Consider the following 15,112-nt stretch of genomic DNA (forward strand, 5'->3'; position numbering starts at 1 on the left):
CAACCCTAGGCGCATGGGCCCTAGGGGGAGGCGCCCAGCCCACTAAGGGCCTGGTCCCTCTCCACACACAGCCCATAGGGCCCTCCGGGGCAGGTGGACCCTCCCGGTGGACCCCCGGAACCCCTTCGGTGGTCCCGGTACAATACCGGTAACCCCCCGAATTATTCCGGTGACCGTGTGATGACTTCCCATATATAAATCTTTACCTCCGAACCATTCCAGAACTCCTCGTGACATCCGGGATCTCATCCGAGACTCCGAACAACATTCGGTGACCACGTACATCTATTCCCTATAACCCTAGCGTCATCGAACCTTAAGTGTGTAGACCCTACGGGCTCGGGAGTCATGCAGACATGGCCGAGACAACTCTCCGGTCAATAACCAACAGCGGGATCTGGATACCCATGTTGGTTCCCACATGCTCCACGATGATCTCATCGGATGAACCACGATGTCAAGGATTCAATCAATCCCGTATACAATTCCCTTTGTCTATCGGTACGATACTTGCCCGAGATTCGATCGTTGGTATCCCGATACCTTGTTCAATCTCGTTACCGGCAAGTCTCTTTACTCGTTCCATAACACATCATCCCGTGATCAACTCCTTGGTCACATTGTGCACATTATGATGATGTCCTACCGAGTGGGCCCAGAGATACCTCTCCGTGACACGGAGTGACAAATCCTAGTCTCGATTTGTGCCAACCCAACAGACACTTTCGGAGATACCCGTAGTGCACCTTTATAGCCACCCAGTTACGTTGTGATGTTTGGCACACCCAAAGCACTCCTACGGTATCCGGGAGTTGCACAATCTCATGGTCTAAGGAAATGATACTTGACATTAGAAAAGCTTTAGCATATGAACTACACGATCTTGTGCTAGGCTTAGGATTGGGTCTTTTCCATCACATCATTCTCCTAATGATGTGATCCCGTTATCAACGACATCCAATGTCCATGGTCAGGAAACCATAACCATCTATTGATCAACGAGCTAGTCAACTAGAGGCTTACTAGGGACATGGTGTTGTCTATGTATCCACACATGTATCTGAGTTTCCTATCAATACAATTCTAGCATGGATAATAAACGATTATCATGAACAAGGAAATATAATAATAACCAATTTATTATTGCCTCTAGGGCATATTTCCAACAGTCTCCCACTTGCACTAGAGTCAATAATCTAGTTCACATCGCCATGTGATTAACACTCATAGGTCACATCGCCATGTGACCAACATCCAAAGAGTTTACTTGACTCAATAATCTAGTTCACATCACTATGTGATTAACACTCAATGAGTTCTGGGTTTGATCATGTTATGCTTGTGAGAGAGGTTGTAGTCAACGGGTCTGCAATATCCAGATCCCTATGTATTTCACAAAACTTTTATGTCATATCGTAGATGCTGCTACCACGTTCCACTTGGAGCTATTCCAAATTGTTGCTCCATTATACGTATTCGGTATCTCTACTCAGAGCTATCCGGATATGTGTTAAGCTTGCATCGACGTAACTCTTTATGTCGAACTCTTTATCACCTCCATAACCAAGAAACATTTCCTTATTCCTCTAAGGATAATTTTGACCGCTATCTGGTGATCCACTCCTAGATCACCTTTGTACCCTCTTGCCAGACATGTGGCAAGGCACACATCTAGTGCGGTACTCAGCATGGCATACCGTATAGATCCTATGACAAAAGCATAGGGGACAACCTTTGTCCTTCCTCTTTCTTCTGCCGTGGTCAATCTTTGAGTCTTACTCAACTTCACACCTTACAACTCAGGTAAGAATCCCTTCTTTGACTGATCTATTTTGAACTCCTTCAAAAACATGTCAAGGTGTGCGTTCTTTGAAAGTATCATCAGGCGTCTTGATCTATCTCTATAGATCTTGATGCCCAATATGTAAGCAGCTTTATCCAGGTCTTCCTTTGAAGATCACTCTTCAAACAACCGTTTATGCTTTACATAAATTCTACATTATTTCAAATCAACAATATGTCATCCACATATACTTATCAGAAATGTTGTAGTGCTCCCACTCACTTTCTTGTAAATACAAGTTTCTAGCAAACATTGTATAAACCTAAAAGCTTTGATTACTCCATCAAAGCATATATTCCGACTCCGAGATGCTTGCTCTAGTCCATAGAAGGATTGCTGGAGCCAGCATACCTTTTAGCATCCTTAGGATCGAAAAAACCTTTTATTGTATCACATACAACTTTTTCTTATGAAAACTGGTAAGAAAACTTGTTTTGACATCCATTTGTCAGATTTCATAATCGAAAAATACAGCTAATGCTAACATGATTCCGACGGACTTAAACATTGCTACGGGTGAGAAAATCTCATCATAGTCAACTCCTTGAACTTGTGAAAAGACTCTTTGCCATAAGTCGAGCTTCATAGACAGTAACATTACCGTCCACGTCCGTCTTCTTCTTAAAGATCCATTTATCTCAATGACTTGCCGATCATTGGGCAAGTCCACCAAAGTCCATGCTTTGTTCTGATACATGGATCCTATCTCGGATTTCATGGCTTCTAACCATTTGTCGGAATACGGGCCCACCATTGCTTCTCCATAGTTCGTAGGTTCATTGTTGTCCAACAACATGATATCTAAGACAGGATTACCGTACCACTCAGGAGTAGTACATATCCTTGTCGACCTATTAGGTTTGATAGCAACTTGATCCGAAGCTTCATGATCACTATCATTAACTTCCTCTTCAACAGACATAGGCGCCACAGAAAACATCTTTCTGTGTTGCATCACTCTCTGGTTTAAGTAAAGGTTCGACAACCTCATCAAGTTCTATATCTTCCTCCCACTCAATTCTTTCGAGAGAATCTCCTTCTCGATAAAGGACCCTTTCTTAGCGACAAACAATTTGCCCTCGGATCTGAGGTAGAAGGTATACCCAACTGTTACCTTTGGGTATCCTATGAAGATGTATTTGTCTATTTTTGGGTTCGAGCCTTTCCGGCTGAAGCCTTAAGTATCACAGCCACAAACATTAAGAAACGACAACTTTGGTTTCTTGCCAAACCAATGTTCATACGACGTCGTCTCACCGGACTTATATGGTGTCCTATCTAAAGTGAATGCAGCTGTCTCTAATGCATAACCTCAAAACAATAGCGGTAGATCGGTAAGAGACATCATAGATCGCACCATATCTCATAAGGTTCGATTATGACGTCCGGACACACCATTACGCTGTGGTGTTCCAGGTGGCTTCAACTGTGAAACAATTCCACAATGTCTTAAGTGACTGCCAAACTCACAACTCAGAAATTCTCATCAATCAGATCGTAGGAATTTGATCTTCTTGTTATGATGGTTCTTAACTTCACTTTGAAATCGCTTGAACTTTTCAAATGTTTCAGACTTGTGCTTCATTAAGTAAATATACCTATATCTACTCAAATTGTCAGTGAAGATGAGAAAATAGCGATATCCACCGTATGCTTCAATTCTCATTGGATCACACGCATCAGCATGTATGATTTTCAACAAGTCACTTGCCTGTTTCATTGTACCTGAAAACGGGGTCTTAGTCATCCTGCCCATGAGGCATGGCTCGCATATGTCAAGCGATCCAAAATCAAGTGACTCCAAACATCCATCGACACGGAGTTTCTTCATGCATCTTACGCCAATATAACCTAAGCGGCAGTGCCACAAGAAAGTGGTACTATCATTATTAACTCTACATCTTTTGGCGTGAACACGTGTATTACCACGACCGAGATTCAGTGAACCATTCACATAGGGTGCATGACCATGAAAGGTATTATTCATGTAAACAGAATAACCATTATTCTCTAACTTAAATGAATAACCGTATTGCAATGAACATGATCTAATCATATTCATGCTCAACGTAGACACCTGATAAAATTTATCTAGGTTCAATACTAATCCCGAAGGCAGATGGAGCGTGCGATGGTGATCTCATCAACTTTGGAAACACTTCCAACACACATCGTCACCTCGCCCTTAGCCAGTCTCCGTTTAGTCCGTAGCTTTTGCTTCAAGTCACCAATAATAGCAACTGAACCGGTATCCAATACCCAGGTGCTACCAGGAGTACTAGTAAGGTACACATTAATAACACATATATACTTTGTTGAAGTTGCCAGCCTTCTTACCTACCATGCATCTGGGGTAGTTTCGCTACCAGTGACCGCCCCCTTTACAATAGAAGCACTTAGTCTTGGGTTTGGGTTCAACCTTGGGTTCCTTCACTGGAGCGGCAACTGGTTTGCCATTCATGAAGTCTTCTTTCTAGCCCTTGCCCTTCTTGAAACCAGTGGTCTTGTTAAACCATCAACACTTGACACTCCTTCTTGATTTCTACCTTTTGCGGTCTTAAGCACCGCGAACAGCTCCGGGATCAACTCCATCCCTTGCATGTCATAGTTCATCACGAAGATCTAGTAGCTTAGTGATAGTGGCTGGAGAACTCTATCAATCACTATCTTATCTGGAAGTTTAACTCCCACCTGATTTAAGTGATTGTAGCACCCAGACATTCTGAGCACATGCTCACTAGCTGAGCTATTCTCCTCCATCTTGTTGGCAAACGAACTTGTCAGAGGTCTCATACCTCTCAACACGGGCATGAGCCTGAAATCCCAATTTCAGCTCTTGGAACATCTCATATGTCTTATGGCGTTCAAAACATCATTGGAATCCCGATTCTAAGCCGTAAAGTATGGTGCACTAAACTATCAAGTAGTCATCAGGATGTGTCTGGCAGGTGTTCACAACATCCACAGACGATGTTGTAGGGGTTTGCACATCGAGTGGTGCATCAAAGACGTAAGCCTTCTGTGTAGCAGTGAGGACACTCCTCGGACTACGGACCCAGTCCACATCATTGCTTACAATATCTTTCAACTTAGTCTTTCTCTAGGAACGTATTGAAACAGGGAGCTACAACGTGAGCTATTTATCTACAACACATTTGCAAAGACAATTTAGACTATGTTCATGATAATTAAGTTCATCTAATCAAATTATTTAATGAACTCCCACTCAGATAGACATCCCTCTAGTCATCTAAGTGATACATGATCCGAGTCAACTAGGCCGTGTCCGATCATCACGTGAGACAGACTAGTCATCATCGGTGAACATCTTCATGTTGATCGTATCTTCTATACGACTCATGTTTGACCTTTTAGTCTTCCGTATTCTGAGGCCATGTCTGTACATGCTAGGCTCGTCAAGTTAACCTAAGTGTATTGCGTGTGTAAATCTGGCTTACACCCGTTGTATTCGAACGTTAGAATATATCACACCCGATCATCACGTGGTGCTTCGAAACAACGAACCTTCACAACGGTGCACAGTTAGGGGAAACACTTTCTTGAAATTATTGCGAGGGATCATCTTATTTATGTTACCGTCGTTCTAAGCAAATAAGATGTAAAACATGATAAACATCACATGCAATCAAATAGTGACATGATATGGCCAATATCATTTTGCTCCTTTTGATCTCCATCTTCGGGGCGCCATGATCATCATCGTCACCGGCATGACACCATGATCTCCATCATCGTGTCTTCATGAAGTCGTCTCGTCAACTATTACTTCTACTACTATGGCTAACGGTTTAGCAATAAAGTAAAGTAATTACATGACATTTAAGTTCACACGTAGGTCGTAAATAAATTAAGACAACCCCTATGGCTCCTGCCGGTTGTCATACTCATCGACATGCAAGTCGTGATTCCTATTACAAGAACATGATCAATCTCATACATCACATATATCATTCATCACATCCTTTTGGCCATATCACATCACAAGGCATATGCTGCAAAAACAAGTTAGATGTCCTCTAATTGTTGTTGCAAATTTTTACATGGCAGCTATAGGTTTCTAGCAAGAACGTTTCTTACCTACGCCAAAACCACAACGTGATATGACAATTTCTATTTACCCTTCATAAGGACCCTTTTCATCGAATCCGATCCGACTAAAGTGGGAGAGACAGACACCCGCTAGCCACCTTATGCAACTAGTGCATGTCAGTCGGTGGAACCTGTCTCACGTAAGAGTACGTGTAAGGTCGGTCCGGGCCGCTTCATCCCATGATGCCGCCGAATCAAGATAAGACTAGTAACGGCAAGTAAATTGACAAAATCGACGCCCACAACAACTTGTGTTCTACTCGTGCATAGAAACTACGCATAGACCTAGCTCTAATACCACTGTTGGGGATCGTAGCAGAAATTTAAAATTTTTCTACTCATCACCAAGATCAATCTATGGAGTAATCTAGCAACGAGGGGAAGAGGAGTGCATCTACATACCCTTGTAGATTGCTAAGCGGAAGCGTTGCAAGAACACGGATGAAGGAGTCGTACTCGCAGCGATTCAGATCGCGGTTGATTCCGATCTAAGCGCCAAACAACGGCGCCTCCGCGTTCAACACACGTGCAGTCCGGTGATGTCTCCCACGCCTTGATCCAGCAAGGGGAGAAGGAGAGGTTGGGGAATACTCCGTCCAGCAGCAGCACGACGGCGTGGTGGTGAAGGAGGAGCGTGGCAATCCTGCAGGGCTTCGCCAAGTACCGCAGGAGAGGAGGAGGACTTGGGAGAGGGGGAGGGCTACGCCAGAACTTGGGTGTTGCTGCCCTCCCAACCCCCACATATATATAGGGGCAAGGGAGAGGGGGCCGGCCCCCTCAGATCCAATCTGAGGAGGAGGCGGCCAGGGGATTTGCCTTGCCCCCCAAGGTAAGGGGGCGCCCCCCTTTAGGGTTCCCCTTAAACCCTAGGCGCATGGGCCCTAGGGGGGAGGCGCCCAGCCCACTAAGGGGCTAGTCCCTCTCCACACACAGCCCATAGGGCCCTCCGGGGCAGGTGGACCCTCCCGGTGGACCCCCGGAACCCCTTCGGTGGTCCCGGTACAATACCGGCAACCCCCCCGAATTATTCCGGTGACCGTATTATGACTTCCCATATATAAATCTTTACCTCCGGACCATTCCGGAACTCCTCGTGACATCCGGGATCTCATCTGAGACTCCGAACATCATTCGGTGACCATGTACATCTATTCCCTATAACCCTAGCGTCATCGAACCTTAAGTGTGTAGACCCTACGGGCTCGAGAGTCATGCAGACATGGCCGAGACAACTCTCCGGTCAATAACCAACAGCGGGATCTGGATACCCATGTTGGTTCCCACATGCTCCACGATGATCTCATCGGATGAACCACGATGTCAAGGATTCAATCAATCCCGTATACAATTCCCTTTGTCTATGGTACGATACTTGCCCGAGATTCGATCGTCGGTATCCCGATACCTTGTTCAATCTCGTTATCGGCAAGTCTCTTTACTCGTTCCGTAACACATCATCCTGTGATCAACTCCTTGGTCACATTGTGCACATTATGATGATGTCCTACCGAGTGGGCCCAGAGATACCTCTCTGTTACACGGAGTGACAAATCCCAGTCTTGATTCGTGCCAACCCAACAGACACTTTCGGAGATACCCGTAGTGCACCTTTATAGCCACCCAGTTACGTTGTGACGTTTGGCACACCCAAAGCACTCCTACGGTATCCGGGAGTTGCACAATCTCATGGTCTAAGGAAATGATACTTGACATTAGAAAAGCTTTAGCATACGAACTACACGATCTTGTGCTAGGCTTAGGATTGGGTCTTGTCCATCACATCATTCTCCTAATGATGTGATCCCATTATCAATGACATCCAATGTCCATGGTCAGGAAACCGTAACCATCTATTGATCAACGAGCTAGTCAACTAGAGGCTTACTAGGGACATGGTGTTGTCTATGTATCCACACATGTATCTGAGTTTCCTATCAATACAATTCTAGCATGGATAATAAACGATTATCATGAACAAGGAAATATAATAATAACCAATTTATTATTGCCTGTAGGGCATATTTCCAACAATAGGTCTGTCACCTAGCGATGCATCAAGGACATAATTCTTCTGTGCAGCAATGAGGATAATCCTCAAGTTACGGACCCAGTCCGTGTAATTGCTACCATCATCTTTCAACTTGGCTTTCTCAAGGAACGCATTAAAATTCAACGGAACAACAGCACGGGTCATCTATCTACAATCAACATAGACAAGCAAGATACTATCAGGTACTAAGTTAATGATAAATTTAAGTTCAATTAATCATATTACCTAAGAACTCCAACTTAGATAGACATCCCTCTAATCCTCTAAGTGATCACGTGATCCAAATCAACTAAACCATGTCCAATCATCATGTGAGATTGAGTAGTTTCAATGGTAAACATCACTATGTTGATCATATCTACTATATGATTCACGCTCGACCTTTCGGTCTCCGTGTTCTGAGGCCATATCTGTTATATGCTAGGCTCGTCAAGTTTAACATGAGTATTCCGCGTGTGCAACTGTTTTGCACCCGTTGTATTTGAACGTAGAGCCTATCACACCCGATCATCATGTGGTGTCTCAGCACGAAGAACTTTCGCAATGGTGCATACTCAGGGAGAGCACTTGTACCTTGATAATTTAGTGAGAGATCATCTTATAATGCTACCGTCAATCAAAGCAAGATAAGATGCATAAAAGATAAACATCACATGCAATCAATATAAGTGATATGATATGGCCATCATCATCTTGTGCTTGTGATCTCCATCTCCGAACCACCTTCATGATCACCATCGTCACCGGCGTGTCTCCATCGTAGCATCGTTGTCGTCTCGCCAACTTATGCTTCTACGACTATCGCTACCGCTTAGTGATAAAGTAAAGCATTACAGGGCGATTGCATTGCATACAATAAAGCGACAACCATATGGCTCCTGCCAGTTGCCGATAACTCGGTTACAAAACATGATCATCTCATATAATAAAATTTAGCATCATGTCTTGACCATATCACATCACAACATGCCCTGCAAAAACAAGTTAGACGTCCTCTACTTTGTTGTTGCAAGTTTTACGTGGCTGCTACGGGCTTAGCAAGAACCATTCTTACCTACGCATCAAAACCACAACGATAGTTTGTCAAGTTGGTGCTGTTTTAACCTTCGTAAGGACCGGGCGTAGCCACACTCGGTTCAACTAAAGTTGGAGAAACTTACACCCGCCAGCCACCTGTGTGCAAAGCACGTCGGTAGAACCAGTCTCGCGTAAGCGTACACGTAATGTCGGTCCGGGCCGCTTCATCCAACAATACCGCCGAACCAAAGTATGACATGCTGGTAAGCAGTATGACTTATATTTCCCACAACTCACTTGTGTTCTACTCGTGCACATAACATCAACGCATAAAACCTGGCTCGGATGCCACTGTTGGGGAACATAGTAATTTCGAAAAATTTCCTACGCACACGCAAGATCATGGTGATGCATAGCAATGAGAGGGGAGAGTGTTATCTATGTACCCTTGTAGACCAAAAGCGGAAGCATTAGCACAACGCGGTTGATGTAGTCGTACGTCTTCACGATCTGACCGATCAAGTACCGAATGTACGACACCTCCGATTCAGCACACGTTCAACACGATGACGTCCCTCGAACTCCGATCTAGCCGAGTGTTGAGGGAGAGTTTCGTCAGCACGACGGCGTGGTGACAATGTTGATGTTCTACCGATGCAGGGCTTCGCCTAAGCACCGCTACAATATTATCGAGGTGGACTATGGTGGAGGGGGGCACCGCACATGGCTAAGAGATCAATGATCAATTGTTGTATATCTAGGGTGCCCCTGCCCCTGTATATAAAGGAGCAAGGGGGAGGCCGGCCGGCCCTCTATGGCGCGCCCCCAAGAGGGGAATCCTACTAGGACTCCAAGTCCTAGTAGGTTTCCACCAAAAGGGAGAGGGGGGGAAGGAAGGAGAGGGAGAGGGAGAAGGAAAGGGGGGGGGCCCGCCCCCCCTTCCTTGTCCAATTCGGACTCAAGGGGGAGGGGGCACGCGGCCTGCCCTAGCCGCCCCTCTCTCTATCCACTAAGGCCCATCGAGGCCCATTAGTTCCCCCGGGGTTTCCTATAACCCTCCGACACTCCAGTTTTATCCGAAACTTCTCCGGAACACTTTTGGTGTCCGAATATAGTCATCCAATATATCAATCTTTATGTCTCGACCATTTAGAGACTACTCGTCATGTCCGTGTTCACATCCGGGACTCCGAACAACCTTCGATACATCAAAACACATAAACTCATAATAAAACTGTCATCGTAACGTTAAGCATGCGGACCCTACGGGTTCGAGAACTATGTAGACATGACCGAGACACGTCTCCGGTCAATAACCAATAGCGGAACCTGGATGCTCATATTGGCTCCCACATATTCTACGAAGATCTTTATTGGTCAGACCACATAACAACATACGTTGTTCCCTTTGTCATCGGTATGTTACTTGCCTGAGATTTGATCGTCGGTATCTCAATACCTAGTTCAATCTCGTTATCGGCAAGTCTCTTTACTCGTTCCGTAATACATCATCCCACAACTAACTCATTAGTTGCAATGCTTACAAGGCTTAAGTGATGTGCATTACCGAGAGGGCCCAGAGATACCTCTCCGATAATCGGAGTGACAAATCCTAATCTCGAAATACGCCAACCCAACAAGTACCTTTGGAGACACCTGTAGAGCACCTTTATAATCACCCAGTTATGTTGTGACGTTTGGTAGCACACAAAGTGTTCCTCCGGTAAATGGGAGTTGCATAATCTCATAGTCATAGGAACATGTATAAGTCATGAAGAAAGCAATAGCAACAAACTATACGATCAAGTGCTAAGCTAACGGAATGGGTCAAGTCAATCACATCATTCTCCTAATGATGTGACCCCGTTAATCAAATGACAACCCATGTCAATGGTTAGGAAACTTAACCATCTTTGATCAACGAGCTAGTCAAGTAGAGGCATACTAGTGACACTCTGTTTGTCTATGTATTCACACATGTATTATGTTTCCGGTTAATACAATTCTAGCATGAATAATAAACATTTCTCATGATATAAGGAAATAAATAATAACTTTATTATTGCCTCTAGGGCATATTTCCTTCAAACTTAGCAGGAACAATATAAGGAAAATTCGTAGACATTGGATCGGTGGATTCGTTGGATGATATTCATCATATAACAGTCATAACCTAGGGCGATACAACACTAGCTCCAGTTTATAAATATAATGTAGGCATGAATTCCATAAATAGTCATACGTGCTTATGGAAAGAACTTGCATGACATCTTTTGTCCTACCCTCCCGTGACAGTGGGTCCTTATGGAAACTAAGAGATATTAAGGCCTCCTTTTAATAGGGAACCAGAACAAAGCATTACCACATAGTGAATACATGAACTCCTCAAACTACGGTCATCACCAGAAAGTATCCCGACTACTGCCACTCCGGGGTTTCCAGATCATAACACGTAATAGGTGAATATAACTTGCAAGATCGGATTTAGAACATAGATATAATTGCGATAACATAAACGGTTCAGATATGAAATCATGGCACCCGGGCCCAAAGTGACAAGCATTAAGCATGGCAAAGTCATATCAACATCAATCTCAGAACATAATGGATACTAGGGATCAAGCCCTAACAAAACTAACTCGATTACATGATGAATCTCATCCAACTCCTCACCGACCAGCGAGCCTACGAAGGAATTACTCACTCCCGGTGGGGAGCATCATGGAATTGGCGATGGATAAGGGTTGGTGATGATGAAGATCGAAGATCCCCCTCTCTTGAGCCCCAAACGGACTCCAGATATGACCTCCCGATGAAGAATAGGAGGTGGCGGCGGCTCCGTCTCGCGAAACGCGACAATTATTTCTCCCTTATTTTTTCTCCGAAAATATGATTTTATAGCGTTGGAATCAGGGTCTACGGGGCCACCAGGTGGGGACAACCCACCTAGACGCGCCAGGAGGGGGGCACTCTGGTGGGTTGTGCTCACCCAGGCCCCCCCTCCGGTGGTTCTTGGCTCTAGTATTATTTTTTATTTCATAAAAAATCTCCAAAAAGTTTCATGCCATTTCGAGAACTTTTATTTCTGCATAAAAACAACACCATGGTAGTTCTGCTGAAAACAACGTCAGTCCGGGTTAGTTTCATTCAAATAATGCAAATTAGAGTCCAAAACAAGAGGAAAAGCGTTAGGAAAAGTAGATACGACGGAGACGTATCACCCTCCTCCATGGCTGGTGCCCTGAATAAACCCGCAGTCGGCGACCCGACCGCCACCACCGCCCATCCTGCGACGAAGAAGAAGAAGCCGCAGTCAGAGCTCATGCCGGCGAAGGCTCGCGCGGCTCGGCATTGAATCGGCCAAGACGAGGGAGCTCGACATGGAGGAGGCCGTCCAAATGAAGATTGACGAGAAGCGTGATGCGACATCTATCACCTTGCAAGAAACTTTGCATGGCATGATGACTCAAAAGGAAGTGAGGGACGAGAGGAAACACCAAGGAAAGGAGGAGCAAATGGAGATATACTTGGAGCTCCAAACAAAGAAGCTCGACATGGAGGATGCCGCCAAGAGGAGGAAGCTCGACATGGAGGAGGCTGTCCAAACGAAGAAGCTCGCGATCGAGGTCACCAATCACTAGTGCAGAACCGGGCAATAGCACCGGTTCGTAAGGCCCTTTAGTGCTGGTTCGGTAACCGGCACTAAATTGTGGGCACTAAATGCCCCCCCTTTAGTACCGGTTCAGCATAAACCGGTGCTAAAGGGCAACCACGTGGCACGAGCCAGCTTCGGGGGCAGGGAGCCCTTTAGTACCTGTTGGTGACACCAACCGGTATTAAAATGTTGGGGGGGGGGGGTTGGGTTTATGATTTCTTTTTCATTTAATTTTGTGTTTTCCATTTAATTCTTTTTCGTTTACTGGTATTTTACGATACTACATATTGTACACGTTATGCATATATACATAAATATAATTTTTAGTAGAACCGATCATAATATATATATCATTGAATGTCTCACAACCACCATTAATTAGTTCACACATATACACACACATGTATATATATATACAATTAGCTAGCTATCTACAATTTTTCCTAATTGGTGCCTTCGGAGCCAGTGGCATTAGCCTAATTGGTGCCTTTGGAGCACGATAACAATTGGAAGTGGTTCATGGGGGCGGTAGCGGGTAATAGTATTCTCCTTTGGGATCTATGACCTGGTCGAGCAAAAATCCTGCTATTTCCTCTTGAATTACTTCTATGCGGTCCTCTGTTAGGAGCTTCTGCCGCACCTTTTTGAACTGTTAAGAAGGAGATCAATATGCATGTGTATTAGTTGTGTGACTAGATATCGATAATGGTGTAAAAATTGTGAATAGTGTTTTGACAAACGTACCCACTCCTGTCTTTGAGATCTGCTCCTTTCGGACGCCATCATGCGAATGTTCTCGCAAACGTAGTATGCACACAGATTATTCCCCGGCGCCTGCTTCAGGGCCTTTACGAGAATGGAATTTGATCAGATAATAATTAATCAAGCATGATAATTAAAGAGATGACAGCTAGCTAGTACTACTTAATTACTTACCTGGGGTTGATACCATTTCAGATTTTGTTTCCATGGGCCTGGAGTGGCCCTGATGAACTTTGCCCAAGCCCTGCCCGCCGACAAAGAAAATGAATAAATGGGTTATTGAATAGTTGTTATCAGGAAATGACGAACTAATTAAATAGGCCGAGATATAGTTAATAATGATTGAAATTACCTGTTGACTATCCCCTTCACGATGGTGTAGTCACTTGCTTTCTTAAGTAGTGAGTCTAGTACTTCAACTGTTCCTTCATCAACTTTAATGATTAACAAGATCCAGTGAAATCTGCATGCACACACGTTTGCATGTCTTAATTAAGCGAGCATATGTAATCAAAAACATGTAGCTAGCTAGTAGGCAAAAACAGAATTTGTAGTACAAGACAGTGTGACTCACTCGAAGTTGTAAGGAAGTAGTATATCTTCATTGTATTTGAGGTGCTTGAAGAACTCTAGCATTCTTTCCTCTACACTTTTTTTGTAATATGGATCTAATTTCCATGTGTATTCATTAATGGTATTTGGGTCAACAAACCCAATACCATAGCGTCCACCTTTTTTCATTTCATAAATCTTCATCCTGCATAATACCACAGAAAAGAATATAGTGAGGATAATTACAGGTAATGATCGATCAAAATGATCACTACAGCTAGCTTGAGACTTAAATTACAGAAAGAAATCACTTACAGACAATAGCAACTGACGATAGATTTGTCGAGTGCGTCTTGATTGTATAGCTGAAATAGTTCTGAATACTCAACGGTCACAGCTTTCTCATGGTAGTAATGATCCTTCTTGACATTCACCATGAGGGACTCTCGATTGGAAATCTTGGTAATGTCCATGTACCATTGATGCAATTCATACATTCTCGTTGGGAGCTTCTTGACCTCGTCTGGCTCGACCAAAGATTGGCCCCGAACATATTTCCGTTTTATTTCCTCCTCTCTAGTCGGAGACATGGGCTCGATCGAGGAGTTGTCCAACAGTGATCATGAGCGTTTTAGCCTGCTCAATATGCTCCTCGGTTATTACCACATCGCCCAGCCCGGGAATGTTAACGGTTTGCCCACAATAATATTGGGCGCGCCTACTCTCATGTGTTGTTGGCACAACAAGCGGGGGGATTGATTGCACCGCCTGTTCTCCCAGCTGGGGAACGGTTTTACCGCTCCTTTTGCCAGCTGATTTGCTCGAGCTCGAGCTCGCCTCTTTCTGTAGATGTGCTCGATTTAACTTATTGATGTGGCGCTCATAGTCTGTGTCAACAGGCTTGGGAGCTGGTGCTCTAGCCATACAAATGAAGTGGTCAATCTTTTCCACATGCACTTTCTCCCTTGGCGGCGGTGGCGGTTATGGTGCAAAATGGGCTTCCACCTCGGCCTTTGATATGGCTACGTTTTCCTCCTTGGACTTGTCGTAAGGCCTCTGCGGAAGAGGCGCGAGGCTTGGACCATATTGAAATCGCTTGCCTCCGCCTGTACCTCCAGTACTA

This window comes from Triticum dicoccoides, chromosome 4A, assembly GCF_002162155.2.
Source record: "Triticum dicoccoides isolate Atlit2015 ecotype Zavitan chromosome 4A, WEW_v2.0, whole genome shotgun sequence".
In the NCBI taxonomy this organism is placed as follows: Eukaryota; Viridiplantae; Streptophyta; class Magnoliopsida; order Poales; family Poaceae; genus Triticum; species Triticum dicoccoides.